The sequence below is a fragment of the Leiobunum rupestre genome, chromosome 7 (assembly GCF_980474605.1).
Source record: "Leiobunum rupestre chromosome 7, qqLeiRupe1.1.hap1, whole genome shotgun sequence".
NCBI classification, from domain to species: domain Eukaryota; kingdom Metazoa; phylum Arthropoda; class Arachnida; order Opiliones; family Sclerosomatidae; genus Leiobunum; species Leiobunum rupestre.
Genome location: NC_143390.1, coordinates 52,953,331 through 52,971,793, shown reverse-complemented (window position 1 = coordinate 52,971,793; position 18,463 = coordinate 52,953,331). Strand labels below are relative to the sequence as shown.

Here is an 18,463-nt window from a genome sequence, read left to right as displayed (position 1 = left end):
TATTTAAATCTGTGATTAAACCGCCTGAATCGTGGCGCCGTGGTTTAGTTGGTTAAAGCTCCTGTCTAGAAAACAGGAGATCCTGAGTTCGAACCTCGGCGGTGCCTTTAGGGTTTGGTTTTCTATAATCTTCGTTTGAAATTTTATTTAAATCTGTGATTAAACCGCTTGAATTCGTGGCGCCGTGGCTTAGTTGGTTAAAGCGCCTGTCTAGTAAACAGGAGATCCTAAGTTCGAATCTCGGTGGTCCTTTGGGGTTAGGTTTTCTATAATATTCGCTTGACATTTCTTTAAAATCTGTGATTCAACCGTATGAACTGCGGTACTGTGCGTAAGTTGGTTAAAGCGCCTGTCTAGTAAACATGAGATCCTGAGTTCGAATATCGGCGGTGCCTTCAGGGTTAGGTTTTCTATAACCTTCGCTTGACATTTTTTTTAAAAATCTGTGGTTCAACAGCCTGAATCGTGGCACCGTTATTAAGTTGTTCAAAGCGCCTGTCTAGTAAACATGAGATCCTGAGTTCGAATCTCGGCGGTGCCTTCAGGGTGAATTTTTCTATAATCTTCACTTGACATTTTTTGAAAATCTGTGATTCAACCGCTTTAATCGCGGCACCGCGCCGTGGCTTAGTTGGTTTAAGCGCCTGTCAAGTAACTAGGAGATCCTGAGTTCGAATCTCGGCGTTGCCTTTACTGTTAGTTTTTCTATAATCTTCGCTTGACATTTTTTAAAAATCTTTGATTCAACCGCTTGAAATCGTGGCGCCGTGGCTTAGTTGCTTAAAGCACCTGGCTAGAAAACAGGACGTACTGAATTCGGATCTCGGAGGTATCTTCAGGGTTAGGTTTTCTATAATCTGCGCTTGACATTTTTTAAAAATCTTTGATTCAACCGCTTAAAGCGTGGCGCCGTGGCTTAGTTGGTTAAAGTGCCTGTCTAGTAAACAGGAGATCCTGAGTTCGAATCTCGGCGGTGCCTTAAGGGTTAGATTTTTTCTAGTCTTCGCTTGAAATTTTTTTCAAATCTGTGATACAATCGCTTGAATCGTGGCGCCGTGGCTTAGTTTGCTAAAGCGCCTGTCTAGTAAACAGGAGATCCTGAGTTTGAATATCGGCGGTGCCTTCAGGGTAAGGTTTTCTATAATCTTCGCTTGAAAGTTTTTTTAAATCTTTGATTCAACCGCTTGAAATGTGGCGCCGTGGCTTAGTTGGTTAAAGTGCCTGTCTAGTAAACAGGAGATCCTGAGTTCGAATCTCGGCGGTGCCTTAAGGGTTAGATTTTTTCTAGTCTTCGCTTGAAATTTTTTTCAAATCTGTGATTCAATCGCTTGAATCGTGGCGCCGTGGCTTAGTTTGCTAAAGCGCCTGTCTAGTAAACAGGAGATCCTGAGTTTGAATATCGGCGGTGCCTTCAGGGTAAGGTTTTCTATAATCTTCGCTTGAAAGTTTTTTTAAATCTTTGATTCAACCGCTTGAAATGTGGCGCCGTGGCTTATTTGGGTAAAGCGCTTGTCTAGTAAAGAGGAGATCCCCAGTTCGAATCTCGGCGGTGCCTTTACTGTTAGTTTTTCTATAATCTTCGCTTCACATTATTTAAAGATCTTTGATTCAACCGCATGAATCGTGGCGCCTTGGCTTAGTTGCTTAAAGCACCTGGCTAGAAAACAGGACGTACTGAATTCGGATCTCGGAGGTATCTTCAGGGTTAGGTTTTCTATAATCTTCGCTTGACATTTTTTAAAAATCTTTGATTCAACCGCTTGAAATCGTGGCGCCGTGGCTTAGTTGCTTAAAGCACCTGGCTAGAAAACAGGACGTACTGAATTCGGATCTCGGAGGTATCTTCAGGGTTAGGTTTTCTATAATCTTCGCTTGACATTTTTTAAAAATCTTTGATTCAACCGCTTAAATCGTGGCGCCGTGGCTTAGTTGGTTAAAGTGCCTGTCTAGTAAACAGGAGATCCTGAGTTCGAATCTCGGCGGTGCCTTAAGGGTTAGATTTTTTCTAGTCTTCGCTTGAAATTTTTTTCAAATCTGTGATTCAATCGCTTGAATCGTGGCGCCGTGGCTTAGTTGGTTAAAGCGCCTGTCTAGTAAAAAGTAGATCCTGAGTTCGAATCTCGGCGGTGCCTTCAGGGTTAGGTTTTCTATAGTCTTCGCTTGAAATTTTTTTCAAATCTGTGATTCAACCGCTTGAATCATGGCGCCGTGGCTTAGTTGGTTAAAGCGTCTGTCTAGTAAACAGTAGATCCTGAGTTTGAATATCGGCGGTGCCTTCAGGGTAAGGTTTTCTATAATCTTCGCATTGAATTTTTTTTCAAATCTGTGATTCAAGCGTATCATATGCGGTACTGTGCGTTAGTTGGTTAAAGCGCCTGTCTAGTAATCAGGAGATCCTGAGTTCGTATCTCGGCGGTATCTTCAAGGTTAGTTTATCTATAATCTTCGCTTAACACTTTTTAAAAATCTTTGATTCAAACGTTTAAATCGTGGAGCCGTGGCTTAGTTGGGTAAAGTGCCTGTCTAGTAACCATGAGATCATAAGTTCGAATATCGCGGTGCCTTCAGGATTAGGTTTCCTATAACCTTCGCTTGACATTTTTATTTAAATCTGTGATTAAACCGCTTGAAATCGTGGCGCCGTGGCTTAGTTGGTTAAAGCGCCTGTCTAGTAAACAGGAGATCCTGAGTTCGAATCTCGGTGGTGCCTTTAGGGTTTGGTTTTCTATAATCTTCGCTTGATTTTTTTTCTTCAAATCTTTGATTCAACCGCTTGCATCGTGGCACCGCGGCTTAGTTGGTTAACGCGCCTGTCTAGTAAACAGGAGATCCTGAGTTCGAATCTCGGCGGTGCCTTTAGGGTTAGGTTTTCTATAATCTTCGTTTGAAATTTTATTTAAATCTGTGATTAAACTGCTTGAAATCGTGGCGCCGTGGCTTAGTTGGTTAAAGCGCCTGTCTTGTAAACAGGAGATCCTGAGTTCGAATCTCGGCGGTGCCTTTAGGGTTAGGTTTTCTATAATCTTCGTTTGAAATTTTATTTAAATCTGTGATTAAACCGCTTGATACCGTGGCGCCGTGGCTTAGTTGGTTAAAGCGCCTGTCTAGTAAACAGGAGATCCTGAGTTCGAATCTCGGCGGTGCCTTTAGGGTTTGGTTTTCTATAATCTTCGCTTGATTTTTTTTTCAAATCTTTGATTCAACCGCATGCATCGTGGCGCCGTGGTTTAGTTGGTTAAAGCGCCTGTCTAGAAAACCGGAGATCCTGAGTTCGAATCTCGGCGATGCCTTTAGGGTTTGGTTTTCTATAATCTTCGCTTGACATTTTTTTCAAATCTGTGATTCAACCGCTTGCATCGTGGCGCCGTGGCTTAGTTGGTTAAAGCGCCTGTCTAGTAAACAGGAGATCCTGAGTTCGAATCTCGGCGGTGCCTTCAGGGTTAGGTTTTCTATAATCTTCGTTTGAAATTTTATTTAAATCTGTGATTCAACCGCCTGAATCGTGGCGCCGTTGCTTAGTTGGTTAAACCGCCTGTCTAGTAAACAGGAGATCCTGAGTTCGAATATCGGCGGTATCTTCAGGGTTAAGTTTTCTATAATCTTCGCTTGACACCATTTAAAAATCTTTGATTCAACCGCTTAAATCAGTTAGCCGTGGCTTAGTTGGTTAAAGCGCCTGTCTAGTAAACAGGAGATCCTGAGTTCGAATCTCGGCGGTGCCTTCAGGGTTAGGTTTTCTATAATCTTCGTTTGAAATTTTATTTAAATCTGTGATTAAACCGCTTGAACTCGTGGCGCCGTGGCTTAGTTGGTTAAAGCGCCTGTCTAGTAAACAGGAGATCCTAAGTTCGTATCTCGGTGGTGCCTTTGGGGTTAGGTTTTCTATAACCTTCGCTTGACATTTTTTTTAAAATCTGTGGGTCAACAGCCTGAATCGTGGCACCGTGATTAAGTTGTTCAAAGCGCCTGTCTAGTAAACATGAGATCCTGAGTTCGAATCTCGGCGGTGCCTTCAGGGTAAATTTTTCTATAATCTTCACTTGACATTTTTTGAATATCTGTGATTCAACCGCTTTAATCGCGGCACCGCGCCGTGGCTTAGTTGGTTAAAGCGCCTGTCAAGTAACTAGGAGATCCTGAGTTCGAATCTCGGCGGTGCCTTTACTGTTAGTTTTTCTATAATCTTCGCTTGACATTTTTTAAAAATCTTTGATTCAACCGCTTGAAATCGTGGCGCCGTGGCTTAGTTGCTTAAAGCACCTGGCTAGAAAACAGGACGTACTGAATTCGGATCTCGGAGGTATCTTCAGGGTTAGGTTTTCTATAATCTTCGCTTGACATTTTTTAAAAATCTTTGATTCAACCGCTTAAATCGTGGCGCCGTGGCTTAGTTGGTTAAAGTGCCTGTCTAGTAAACAGGAGATCCTGAGTGCGAATCTCGGCGGTGCCTTAAGGGTTAGGTTTTCTATAGTCTTCGCTTGAAATTTTTTTCAAATCTGTGATTCAATCGCTTGAATCGTGGCGCCGTGGCTTAGTTTGCTAAAGCACCGGTCTAGTAAACAGGATATCATGCGTTCGAATCTCGGTGGTGCCTACAGGGTTAGGTTTTCTATAATCTTCGCTTGATTTTTTTTTAAATCTGTGATTCAACGGCTTGAAATCGTTGTGCCGTGGCTTAGTTGGTTAAAGCGCCTGTCTAGTAAACAGGAGATCATGAGTTCGAATCTCGGTGGTGCCTACAGGGTTAGGTTTTCTATAATCTTCGCTTCAAATTTTTTTTAATCTGTGATTCAACGGCTTGAAATCGTGGCGCCGTGGCTTAGTTGGTTAAAGCGCCAGTCTAGTAAACAGGAGATCCTGAGTTCAAATCTCGGCAGTTCCTTCGGAATTCCAGCTATACGGCGAAATTGATTGTTGAAATGTGAGCTGAAAAGCGAAATTAAATGGCGTTTCCTGAATGAAAAATATCACGGTGAAAGGTCGGTTAGGTTGAAATTGCCTGATTGACTATCGTCGTTGTTATACGGGTTTCGTTTACCTAATTGTACGGGCCGAGAAGCTTTGTATCAAGTCCGTCATTCATCCCAGAATTAAATTTGCAATAAATGTCTGTCTCCTGATCACCTTTATAAAAACTGTCCGACCTTTCTTTGCAACCGTTGCAAAGAACAGGGCCATTTTGATCGTCATTGTCCATTTTTGAAGATTCCGGAAGTTGTCATTCCCTTGAATGCCAATATTGTCAATTTTGATGGGAATGAAGTCGTTCATGAAAAAGAGATCGAAATACCTCCTAAGTCAACAGGGGTCGCTCCTGATTCGATTCGTGCTCAAGATGTGGTTGCTAAAGATGTTAATTCTATGGAGATTGACGAGGCATCGATGGTAGGTTTATAAGGAGAGTATAATGATATTGACTAGTAGAAAGTTTTATTCAACTCTTAGTAATGAAAGCAATTGTCCCTGGATAGACGGCTGGCGAGAGTAACAGGTGTAATAACATTTTTAATTGTTAGAATTAGAATTATGAATGATATTAAATCGATAGGTGTGTTATTAGAGAGTAGAAGGGTAAATATGTAATTTGTGTGGCTTAGCCAACCAAGCGGTATGAAGATAACCCAAATAGGTAAAGCTAGGCATATAGTTACTAATATATGATTAGTTGCAGTAAAGATAAAAGGGAATAACCTTAGTAAATTTTTAATTAAAATTTTCTATGTCAAGGCAATAATGATTAGAGCTATTCCTTGTGTTCGTTAGTCTTAAATTTCTTTGATTAAATAATTTATTACCTTGTTTATTATTGTATTACGTCGGATAGGTTTTAATAAAAATCATTAATGAATTTATAATAAAATTTTGGGAAGTGGAGTGATCAAATGTTGAAAACCAGCTATTTATCATTCTCAATCATTCTCAATGTATTTTTCTTCTAATTTGCTCTTAAATGTTTTGTGTTGAGGGGTTATTAAAATAAAATTTAGGCTTAGTTAAATAAGAGGATTAATATTAATGCTGCTACTTGTGGCAATATTGAGCGTGGAATGCAATTGTACCTAGACCAAATACGGTTATGAATGAACTACCCATGTCATCAAGGGGAATTCACATAAAGTTGTTTTGGAGATCAACACTTAAAATTGAAGCCACTCAATGGTTAGATTTCTTCTTCCTCCCCTCCTCCCCTTCTCATCTCCGATTTAACTTTGAATTGCAACACTTACTTCTTCCTCTCCTCCTCATCTTCGATATAACTTTGAATTGGAACACTTTCTTCTTCCTCCCCTTCTCATCTTCGATATTACTTTGAATTGGAACACTTTCTTTTTCCTCCCCTTCTCATCTTCGATATAACTTTGAATTGCAACACTTTCTTCTTCCTCTCCTCCTCATCTTCGATATAACTTTGAATTGCAACACTTACTTCTTCCTCTCCTCCTCATCTTCGATATAACTTTGAATTGGAACACTTTCTTCTTCCTCCCCTTCTCATCTTCGATATAACTTTGAATTGGAACACTTTCTTCTTCCTCCCCTTCTCATCTTCGATATTACTTTGAATTGGAACACTTTCTTCTTCCTCCCCTTCTCATCTTCGATATAACTTTGAATTGGAACACTTTCTTTTTCCTCCCCTTCTCATCTTCGATTTAACTTTGAATTGCAACACTTTCTTCTTCCTCTCCTCCTCATCTTCGATATAACTTTGAATTGGAACACTTTCTTCTTCCTCCCCTTCTCATCTTCGATTTAACTTTGAATTGCAACACTTACTTCTTCCTCTCCTCCTCATCTTCGATATAACTTTGAATTGGAACACTTTCTTCTTCCTCCCCTTCTCATCTTCGATATAACTTTGAATTGGAACACTTTCTTCTTCCTCCCCTTCTCATCTTCGATATTACTTTGAATTGGAACACTTTCTTCTTCCTCCCCTTCTCATCTTCGATATAACTTTGAATTGGAACACTTTCTTCTTCCTCCCCTTCTCATCTTCGATTTAACTTTGAATTGCAACACTTTCTTCTTCCTCTCCTCCTCATCTTCGATATAACTTTGAATTGCAACACTTTCTTCTTCCTCTCCTCCTCATCTTCGATATAACTTTGAATTGGAACACTTTCTTCTTCCTCCTCTTCTCATCTTCGATATAACTTTGAATTGGAACACTTTCTTCTTCCTCCCCTTCTCATCTTCGATTTAACTTTGAATTGGAACACTTTCTTCTTCCTCCTCTTCTCATCTTCGATATAACTTTGAATTGGAACACTTTCTTCTTCCTCCCCTTCTCATCTTCGATATAACTTTGAATTGGAACACTTTCTTCTTCCTCCCCTTCTCATCTTCGATATTACTTTGAATTGGAACACTTTCTTTTTCCTCCCCTTCTCATCTTCGATATAACTTTGAATTGGAACACTTTCTTTTTCCTCCCCTTCTCATCTTCGATATAACTTTGAATTGGAACACTTTCTTCTTCCTCCCCTTCTCATCTTCGATATAACTTTGAATTGGAACACTTTCTTCTTCCTCCCCTTCTCATCTTCGATATTACTTTGAATTGGAACACTTTCTTCTTCCTCCCCTTCTCATCTTCGATATAACTTTGAATTGGAACACTTTCTTCTTCCTCCTCTTCTCATCTTCGATATAACTTTGAATTGGAACACTTTCTTCTTCCTCCCCTTCTCATCTTCGATTTAACTTTGAATTGCAACACTTTCTTCTTCCTCTCCTCCTCATCTTCGATATAACTTTGAATTGGAACACTTTCTTCTTCCTCCCCTTCTCATCTTCGATTTAACTTTGAATTGCAACACTTACTTCTTCCTCTCCTCCTCATCTTCGATATAACTTTGAATTGGAACACTTTCTTCTTCCTCCCCTTCTCATCTTCGATATAACTTTGAATTGGAACACTTTCTTCTTCCTCCCCTTCTCATCTTCGATATTACTTTGAATTGGAACACTTTCTTTTTCCTCCCCTTCTCATCTTCGATATAACTTTGAATTGGAACACTTTCTTTTTCCTCCCCTTCTCATCTTCGATATAACTTTGAATTGGAACACTTTCTTCTTCCTCCCCTTCTCATCTTCGATTTAACTTTGAATTGCAACACTTTCTTCTTCCTCTCCTCCTCATCTTCGATATAACTTTGAATTGGAACACTTTCTTCTTCCTCCCCTTCTCATCTTCGATATAACTTTGAATTGGAACACTTTCTTCTTCCTCTCCTCCTCATCTTCGATATAACTTTGAATTGGAACACTTTCTTCTTCCTCCCCTTCTCATCTTCGATATAACTTTGAATTGGAACACTTTCTTATTCCTCCCCTTGATTAATACGTCCTGCTACAGCATCTGCCCAAATACCAAAGGGAGGCGAAAGCCCATTTGTCAATGACTTCAGTTGTTGAAACTAGTAAGCGGATGTAAGTTTTAATGGGAATAAATAAACACGGTGTTTCAATTTAATATCCCCAGGCATTTTGCTCAAAAACCATATTACCTAGAAATGTGAAATTTTATTACCACTTTTTTTATACTTATATTTAATTAACAAATGTAACCACTTTTGTAGGTCGTATACTAGCTGCTTTCGGTGACGTAACTTAGCCAATAGTTAACATGAAATTACTATTACAAGGCTTAAGAACAAGGGATAGGTGGATAAGCGAAAGCGTAAGTTCATACCTAGAGTTAGTGTAAAAATATTGGAATTCTTTTAATATTAGTTATAAAAAAGTTTAAATGTGGTTTGATATTTTTAGAAATGTAAAATTCGTTCTAAATCTTAAATCAAAAATTACACGTACAATATTTTTCGGTGTTCAACCGAGTTTTCCCAGTCCCGCAGCTGCTCCAGAGCTGCTGGGCTCAGCCGTCCTGGAGAGTCTTCTGCGGGTGGTTGTTGGGAGGTGGCTTCCTCCTGAACCGATTCTACTTGTACAATATAAAAGGGTAGTTGGCCTCGATTCAGACACAATTTTGCAACTTCTGGCCAGGATGGATATTAAACGCATCTATATTTCTAAAGATTTGGACGTCAAACTGACAGTAAGGCATACCACACAAAGAAAAATTAATTAACGTAATACAGTAGCTAAAATATTAAAGTTTTTATAAACGCGCTCTAAAATATTTATTTGGTGACTTCACTGTTTTTAGTAGGTGGTAAATTAATAATAATAATAATAATTCAACACAAATATTTTTTGCATAAATATAATCTAGTGTAGTTACAATAATGAATTTTTCAACAACAACCTATGTGCACAAATAATGCCCTGCTTCCGCTACCATGTTTTCATTCCACAGGAAACTGAAGAAACGATCGTGATATTGTGCTGGACAGTGAGTCGGTCCATTTCTCAGATTTTTATGTTTCTGTTTGGCACGCAAGTTCTTCCTTGTGTCCGGTTAACTGGCCGTCTCCATCCATCGGCCTTCGGTGACCAAGGAAGCAATTATTGATCGGTGAGCATATTGGTGTGGAGGCTAAAGCAACTATTGGAATATAAGAAAAAATTATCGGGAAGACCCTACTTTTAATATAACATTCACAGCTGTACAAAATTCCACCACTAAGCTGAGCATCAAACGAACTGTTTTTCAAATATTTTGTAAAATATTGGTTATATTACTAACGTCTGTGACTTCATGTGAAACGCCATTAATAGTGACATGGCGTTAGATGAATAACGAACTAGAGCTGCCCTAGTTGACTAGGAGTTGCGTCATCGATAGCGAAAATATTAGGGCAGCTTGTATTTAATATTTCTTATATTTTAGCGATCTATCCATCAATACATAAAAATAATTAAAACTGACACTGCTCAACATTGAAGCCGTTGATCGTCGAAATGGTTTATTGAGGCCATGTTAGTCCCTATTGATTGATATATCACTTACCCTCCTAACCTTATCCATTAGAGAGTATTAACATTAGGGTGAAACCAAAACCAATTGGCAAGCTTAAAGTTAAAGGAATCTAAACCTTCGGTCCGTTTTAATTTCATTTCGAGCAGTGTCTTTAACGACTGGAATTCGCTTCCTAATGAGATCGTCACTGAAAAAAGTTATTCTTTATTCCGATCAAAATTAATGGCCTTCTTGGGGTTAGAGAGTTGATTGTGTTTTCTTTTACTTTTATTTCTTTATAATTTTTCGCTTTGTTTTATCTCTATGTATTTATATTTTATTATTATCTATCATATTTTACTTTTGTATTCTGTTTTTCTGCGTACAAGTCGGCTTCTTGGCTTTGCAGATATTGTTTTTTCAAATAAATAAAAAAAATCCATTGTCACGTTTTATAAATCATTCTGCTCATTTATTATGAACAATATTTCAATCACCATGTACATTAAATTAATAAGTGCCCTTTAACCAATCAAATGTAAATCTCACCAGAATATCAACGGCCCTGTACAATAACTCAATCACTCCGAAGAGCGCAATAAGTTTTAGCAACCGAAGAGTTACTTTTCCACAAACAAATTAATAACATTACAACCCTGATAAGCACAATATAACCACTTAAAAGGAAATTTTAACAAAAGCGCCACTTTCTCAACATACTTGTTACATAATAAACTGTTAGCAGGATTTGCTAAGAGTGTGCATAAATGGAAGGTTCATTTGTATTTCACTATAGGTATCTTATCGAAGTTAAAATGCAAAAGAGCTGTGTCATTTAAAAGCGAGTTAGTTGAGTTGCTCATATAACTAACTGTGAGTCGACTTAATTTCCTCCGATTAATTACGGGAGGAGGGTCCCACGAGAAGATGAGAGCATTTTTCAATTTTGGGTAGCAAACAATGATAAGGACTTTTACAACTCTTCACGTGAAGATGGCGCTGCGCCTACACTAGGGGGCTTTACCGATTTTATATGATAACGACGCGTGACGCATGCTTCGTGGCACGATCAAGAAAAGCCCCCTTACTGTTTCGTGGCGCCATCTTCGGCATTGTCAGAGCATAAATTTTCCTGTCTGAATATGGGTTCCCAGGAAAGATCGACGAGGAAGAAGTAATATAAATGAAGACGATTTCAGGCAGTAAAAAAAGTCAACCGTTAAATTATGTGAAAGACTCAGGGATCTTCGGGACTCACATTCACAATGGATGGGGGAGTATAAGTCTAAAATAAATATTTTTATTTTGTACATCGACAACATTTACACTAAGTTTGAGCGCTCTAATCAAATGGTAATTACCCCTATAGCGACACTTAATAACAAATATACGGTCAATGTTTAAGAAATATATATTCGCATAAGTAGCATTCTACCAACAAGGATGTCACTTATAAAATTTTTTTATCGAAAAGATTTCGAGTGGAATGGTGCAATCAAGGTTAAGTCATAAAACCCCGTAGTGTCTTAAAATACCCAAGGTATTCGTTAAGAAATTGAGCATTTAAACCATAGGAAATGTCATACTTATTATTCTGTTATTTATGATCTTAAATTCAGTTTCAGTCACCACCGACCAAAAATAATAAATTATTTTAAATTGAATTGTAATTTCAGTAGTATGTACAAAATTGTGTAACATTCAAATAGATGTCTGTCTCCTCGTCAGCATATAATACAAATAGTTCACAGAGTGCGCCACCAAGTCACTCCCTTGGAACGCCATTTCTCCACGTGCGAAATATACCCGGCTTCGCCAGGGTCTTAGTTTTAATGAATTAGATCTGATTTGTACGTAAGAAAGGGGTAAAATGGAAGAATAGCCCCACCACCCCCTTTTTACCCCCTTTCTCAACCCCCTTAAAGTACTTTTTAAGGAGATTCCAATGGTGCGAAAATTATTCCCTGCAAAGCATTATTTAAAAAGTTAATTAAAAAATCCCCAAAGACTATACCTTGGCGGCTGACGGCGCCGCGCACTCATTGGATGAGGTAGGACTGATGACGTGGACGATTCTTTAAATTCCTAGATTTTAATACTTTTTGGATAACGTAGGACTGATGACGAAAAAGAAGAAGGCTGAAATGAAAAACAGTACTAACTTTTAATGGTTGGGATTTTCCCCCGTTTTTCAACGCATTTAAGGCTTTTTTAATCATACTATGTCATATTATATGTCTTCTGTGTGATGTTGACTTATACAACGTCGAATGTATTCTAAGTAATGGCACCTGACGGCACCGCGCACTCGCTTCGCTCGAGCGCTGGGGCGCGCGGCGCCTCCCCAACCCCATACTAAAAAAAGCTATGGGCCATCTATAACGCAACCTAGAGGACAGCACCAAGCCTGACGCATCAAGTATCGTCAACCCGATATTAATACCACTAACCTAATAATATAAATAACCTAACCTATTTTCCCCACCAAAACCCCTAAAATTCGTTGAAATACCGCGAAAATACTATAAGTCTTAAAGTTTGTCCTTTTATTTATTTATATATTTGTATGTTCCTAAAAACTCAAGAACGGTTAGCTCTAGAGCTTTGACATTTTAACTCAATGTTCAGGGACTGATTTCCAACTAAACGCGCCTAATTCCAAATACCTGACATGGTTATTAATCTAATTCAATTTTATTTTTATTTCACTTGACACTTTTCTTCCCTTATCTATTTTTCCGGCTGGTCTCAGCTTTCAATTTTTTCTCGACTTACACCCCTTTGCTTCCCTTATCTCCGCTCTTGAGTTCCTAACGCCCGTCCCGACGATTAAACTTTTTTAACGGGTTAGTGTGAAAGAAAGGGACTTCGTAGAAGGGGAGGTTTAATTGGGATTTTAATGAAGTTCAGGACTTTTTGCTACGCGTTTTACGTGTGTTGCGTTTTTGCTACCGTTAATGATACGCGTGTTGCGTTATTACTACCGTTTTTGCTACGCGTGTTGCGTTTTTGCTACAGCGTTTACCTTTCTTATGTACAAATCAGATCTAATTCATTTAAACTAAGACCCCGGGTGAAGCCGGGTATTAAAGCTAGTTAAATTATAAATATGAAATTTAATTTATTGTATTATATTATAAATATGAAATATATTATATTGAATTATATTATAAATATGAAATATATTATATTGAATTATATTATAAATATGAAATATATTATATTGAATTATATTATAAATATGAAATATATTATATTGAATTATATTATAAATATGAAATATATTATATTGAATTATATTATAAATATGAAATATAATATATTGTATTATACTATAAATATGAAATAAAATACAATATATGTATTTTATTATAAATATGAAATAAAATACAATATATGTATTTTATTATAAATATGAAATAAAATACAATATATGTATTTTATTATAAATATGAAATATATTATATTGTATTACATTATAAATATGAAATAAAATACAATATATGTATTATATTATAGAAGTGAAGAGAGGCACATTGTGAAAAACTAAATGAAAAGAGACTTAAAACGGTTTTAAAATTCACAATTTATTTATTTAAAAAATCCAACGTTTCGGAGGAACAGTTCCTCCAAAACGTTGGATTTTTTAAATAAATAAATTGTGAATTTTAAAAAAGTCTCTTTTCATTTATTATATAATAAATATGAAATATAATACAATATATGTATTATATTGTAAATATGAAATATAATACAGTATTTTAATTATATTATAAATATGAAATATAATACAATATATATGTTATATTATAAATATGAAATATAATACAATATATATGTTATATTATAAATATGAAATATAATACAATATATTAATTATATCAATAATTTATTTATTTATTCTCAGGGAGAATGAATATGTCGAGATTATTTTTGGCGTTTCTCCAATTCCACCCGTTGGGGCCCCCGGTATGCTCCTCCGCTTTAATAAAATCAAATAATACTGCAATCTCATTGGTTCTTAAAAATTACGCAAAAAATAAGACCGCCTCCTTTCCCCCCCCCCCTTAGCGTGACGGGGTTAGGGCCTCAACGTGTCCGTCGATAGTCTCGACATATTCATTCTCCCTGAGTATAAATAAATACATTCTTGATTATACAATATATGTATAATTTTTTAAACAGTTTATACCTATATACTTTTCATTTAATCTAGTAAAATAATTATTGAAGACCATTTAATATGAAGAACAAATTTAATTTTTGATAAAAAAAATTGTGAAATATCAATAGTTAAACCAAGGGTTAAACGTTTGAGTATTAATATCAAAATAATTTTATAAAGGTCTTATAGTAATTGTAGCCCCACATTTTGGAGAGCTTTCAAATTAGAAAACCAAAGGTGGAAAATATATTTATTCATAATATTTGAAACGCAAGGCGGGCTCACCTCTCCTATCTTGTTACTCACGGAACGCGTTTCTTCTAACCCACTGACGTCACTTAGGAGGGAAGTCCACTCTTTACCCTCTCGACTATCTCCTGCAAATTTTCCCTCCGAAAATAGGGTCTATCAGCCAACCTAGTAGTGCATGCACGATTTTTAAAAACCTTTATGTGACCCCACCTATCTCTCCCCTCAATCCCTCAGGTGTATAACAAGACGTACGACGGTCAGAATACACACAATCCTTCTAATGTGTTAAGTTTGTTTGAGATATTCACAGCAACCTGCATCGCCGGTATCGCAACCAAAATATATCCACGGTCACACATATATACATATTTACACTTATTTGTTACTTCTAGTCATACTTTGAAAGCATCGAAGATCAGTGTCACTTTTATTTTTTACTTCTGATCACACTTATATGTTACTACTAGTCAGCCGTTGAGTGTCACACTTATTTCTTCTAGTAACTTATTAGTTACTTCTGATCACAGTTATTTGTTACTTCTGGTCATACGCCGAAGACTAGGCCGATCAGTGTCATACTTAATTGTTACTTCTGCTCATACGTTGAAAGCGCGGCCCACTCTGAACGGCCTTGAAAAACGCCATGGAGGAAACGGGCGCGTAGACCTCTATAAACACGCGGATTTACAATGTTGGAAATTGCGGGGGTCCGTATACGCTGCCCAAAAAACCTTACTTAGAATGAAATTTAAGGAAAGTATTTGCAATTCTAGGTTAAATGTAAACCACAGCTATTCAAAAATATAACTTTCATGAAAATCGGACTTAAATTAAGGAACGTTATGTCGACTTTCAGGCGGAAATATAAAACCACGAACATTGGGGTCCCGTAAATAACCCCGAAAACTATACTTAAATTTAATATTTACTGATATAACCGAAGTTGTAGTTTAACTGAATCCTAACCTATCCAATAATATTTTTTTAACTAGGGCTCGGGGTTTTCTGATCGTTTTTTTCGGAAAATTCCTGATTATACGATTAATCTAAAATTTTACAGAAAATTTATCAATAAAATTTTTTAATATTTTATCTGATAAAGTTTTAGTATGAAAAAATACACCCGAGATTTTAATCGTTAGAAGTACGACATCGCCAAACCTTTTCAAAAATAAATTTTTTCATAAAAATGATTCCAAGTTTTTATCAATTAGACTAAGGAAATCCTTTTTAATCAAAGAAAAAACGACGAATTTATAGCTTTTTAAATCAAATTAAATTATATATTTTTGGAAAACAGAAGATGTTATTTTATCAAACTTATTCGAGGGTTAAGAGTAAATTTCAAATATTTATTTTTCCGAAAGTAAATAAAGTGGAATGAAACCAAATATATATTAACGATAAACTTCTATCTATTCATCTATGGTAAAAAGGAAGCTATTTTAAAATGTGCCGTAAATTCGACTTACAATAAAAGAAAGCCAGCTTATCAATAAACAGTGTCAGATTAAGGACATGGCACCGTGACGTTGCACAGTGTACTGCCCCTGTAGCAAATTAAAGTCGGGCCGACGTCGGGAAAAGGTACTAAACACTAAAGTCGGTCGACGGTCGGCCGACCTTTGGATTTAGGGTCGAAATGTCCTAGGGGTAAAAGGGTCGGCCGACCGTCGGCCGCCTACAAAACGTCGACTCTTTACCGCCTTTTAATAGACCTAAGAACCAACTCCGAAACGACGTCATCCCGACTTAGAATGTACTGTACCATTACGTCGAAACGACTTACTTTTTGATATTTTAAGTGACTGAAAATGACCAAATAAAACCGTAAATATAGCTATATAAATAGCTATACACATGTATGTACTTGGTCAAGTCCCATGAACGGTAGTGAAACAATGAGTTTATTTCCGTCAATCGGAAAGTTCTTGAATCTAGAGTATAGTTCTAGAGTTACTTGGGGCTTAGTAAAAGTAACGGATAAATCGTCATTAATAATATCTTAGCTATACGAATGTAACCTACTTGAGCTGAGAGAATTTTAATAAGGAAACATAATCAGATGGAATATATAATATTTTTCGAAAAATATAATACAGAATGGAAGTTATTTTAAAAATATTTCCATTTGTTTTATTAAATCGCCAAAGTTTCACAGTTTTGAGCGATTAATTGGCAAATCACGACCTTAAATCGACTCTTTGTGCTACAGGGGTAATAATTAAATGTAAGGTCTATTTTAAGTCGGATAATGGTCGGCATACCGACCATAAATAGTCCCAAAAAAGGATTTACGGTTTTAGGGTCGAAAAACGTTCGGACGTTTTTAGGTCGGCATTTGGTCGTCGACTATAATGCCGACTTTTCGACCGTACCCCGGCCCTAAAACGACTTCATGTGCTACAGGGGTGGGAGACCAAATTTGTGGCTAAAAATCCACAGCGTAATTACCTATAATATTTATAAATATTTGGCTTTGTTTCGGTGAGGTGATTTCGAAAATATAGCTTTGAAGACGATAGCGTCACCTGGGGGCTACTTCATCTACAGATGACGCTACATGTTCGTTCTATTGATATATCATAAACCTATCGTAAGTTATTTCTTACACAAAAATAAGTTGTATTTGGACGTCATCGACCCTGGCCCAAAATTGAGTTTTACATGGAAAATAACTGAAATTTGGTCATTTCTGTTCACTTTAACCCTAAATATCTCAAAATGGCGCAAATGCGCAGCTACGAATTGCACAGAAACATTATTCGGTATTTTGTCAGTTTATTTCGAAAGTTTCAGCTCGGTATCTCGTGGAACTTAACAGTAATAATTATCAGCTATAGGCTATAATACCCCATACACCACTACAGCTTACAACTAATAAGTCCTTTTAACCAGTGGCTGGGTTATAACGCGTAGGAGGGTGGTGGAAAGCCCTTCATGCCACGCGAGCTAACCGTCAGCTCCCTACACTAACTATTACCGTTAACCTTTTTATGTGAAAGGGAAACCGAAAATCTCGGGGTAAACCCCTTAAACCAGTGGGGAGAGAACTTGCAAACTCTACGCAGAAGGAGTGGTTCCGAATTGTCACCCAGTGCCACATTCGAACACGCGCAAACATTTTGTAAAAGGCTATAGAACTATGATATTTGATTATAAGTTAACGTAAGAAAATGGGATTTACCTTGAGAAGTATAATAAGTTTATCTAGGTTGGCCCATCCAATGTCTAATAATGTGAACTTCCTTAACTCGGCGTCAGATTTTATTAATATTTTGGTGTCTAAACTTTCCAACTATGCTGACGTTTACACTGAGGACCGGAGTGTGTAAATTATTTATACACAGACACAAAATGGTGATGGACACTCAGTCTCTTATTAAATTATTATTTTCGTTTGTTCGTGTGTCATTGTTTAATATCACCGTCATTTCGTTTTTTGTTTAAAACACCTTTTTCGATTGTAATGATTTAAAACGCAACAATAGTGGCGTTGGGACAACTACCAGACTGGTAATACCTTACTATCACGCCAACTCCAAAATAAAACTATTTTCGACATAGTTGCATCCAAACATATGTGCCCGCAGGGAGGGGGGGGGAGTTTTTTCGGACTCATTGCTACTAGCATTTGCTTAAACGAAGCGTGTTCAATTGAAGTAAAGGGTTGATCCGTCGCAACCGCCCATTTTTTAAGACATTCCATAGCGTTATCCGCCTCTGCTAGCCTGAAATAGATAGTAAAGATGATGTCTTCGATATTTACAGCTCACCCCGCTCCAACGCCCCTTACTATAAATAAAAATACTTTAAATAAAATATATAAGTTACCGCCAGCGGCTCCATAATCGCGCAAAGGATTTCTGGATGTTTTAGTTCAAGGTGATAGCGTCGATGACTTATTCATATGATCTTACGGTCTGCCGGGGGTTTTATACAGGGTGTCTTAATTTAATTTGATCGGCCCAGGCATTTTTCTCAAAAACTATAGTTGCTAGAAATGTGAAATTATCAGGATATACTCTCTCGGGGAGGACCCTTTTCTCTTGGAATTTTCAGAAAAATCGTAAAATTTTTCACTGTTTTGAAATTTTGCTTTTTTGAACGATAGGTGGTAGACGAAAATTTTCTACCAAAATGTTGTAGAACGTACTCGAAAACCTTTAATGAAATTGGTT

At 37.0% G+C, this 18,463-nt stretch overlaps 8 non-coding genes across 8 annotated transcripts; all 8 read left to right on the top strand.

Annotated features, from left to right (window-relative positions):
• Positions 1 to 905: 905 nt before the first annotated feature.
• Positions 906 to 979, top strand: TRNAT-AGU (transfer RNA threonine (anticodon AGU)). The gene has a single exon. It is a non-coding gene; the product is annotated as a tRNA-Thr (tRNA).
• Positions 980 to 1,193: 214 nt separating this feature from the next.
• Positions 1,194 to 1,267, top strand: TRNAT-AGU (transfer RNA threonine (anticodon AGU)). The gene has a single exon. It is a non-coding gene; the product is annotated as a tRNA-Thr (tRNA).
• A 647-nt stretch (positions 1,268 to 1,914) lies between these two features.
• On the top strand, positions 1,915 to 1,988 carry TRNAT-AGU (transfer RNA threonine (anticodon AGU)). The gene has a single exon. It is a non-coding gene; the product is annotated as a tRNA-Thr (tRNA).
• A 648-nt stretch (positions 1,989 to 2,636) lies between these two features.
• On the top strand, positions 2,637 to 2,710 carry TRNAT-AGU (transfer RNA threonine (anticodon AGU)). The gene has a single exon. It is a non-coding gene; the product is annotated as a tRNA-Thr (tRNA).
• Positions 2,711 to 2,927: 217 nt separating this feature from the next.
• On the top strand, positions 2,928 to 3,001 carry TRNAT-UGU (transfer RNA threonine (anticodon UGU)). The gene has a single exon. It is a non-coding gene; the product is annotated as a tRNA-Thr (tRNA).
• Positions 3,002 to 3,072: 71 nt separating this feature from the next.
• Positions 3,073 to 3,146, top strand: TRNAT-AGU (transfer RNA threonine (anticodon AGU)). Its single transcript has one exon. It is a non-coding gene; the product is annotated as a tRNA-Thr (tRNA).
• Positions 3,147 to 3,360: 214 nt separating this feature from the next.
• TRNAT-AGU (transfer RNA threonine (anticodon AGU)) lies at positions 3,361 to 3,434 on the top strand. Its single transcript has one exon. It is a non-coding gene; the product is annotated as a tRNA-Thr (tRNA).
• Positions 3,435 to 4,376: 942 nt separating this feature from the next.
• Positions 4,377 to 4,450, top strand: TRNAT-AGU (transfer RNA threonine (anticodon AGU)). Its single transcript has one exon. It is a non-coding gene; the product is annotated as a tRNA-Thr (tRNA).
• Positions 4,451 to 18,463: the final 14,013 nt, after the last annotated feature.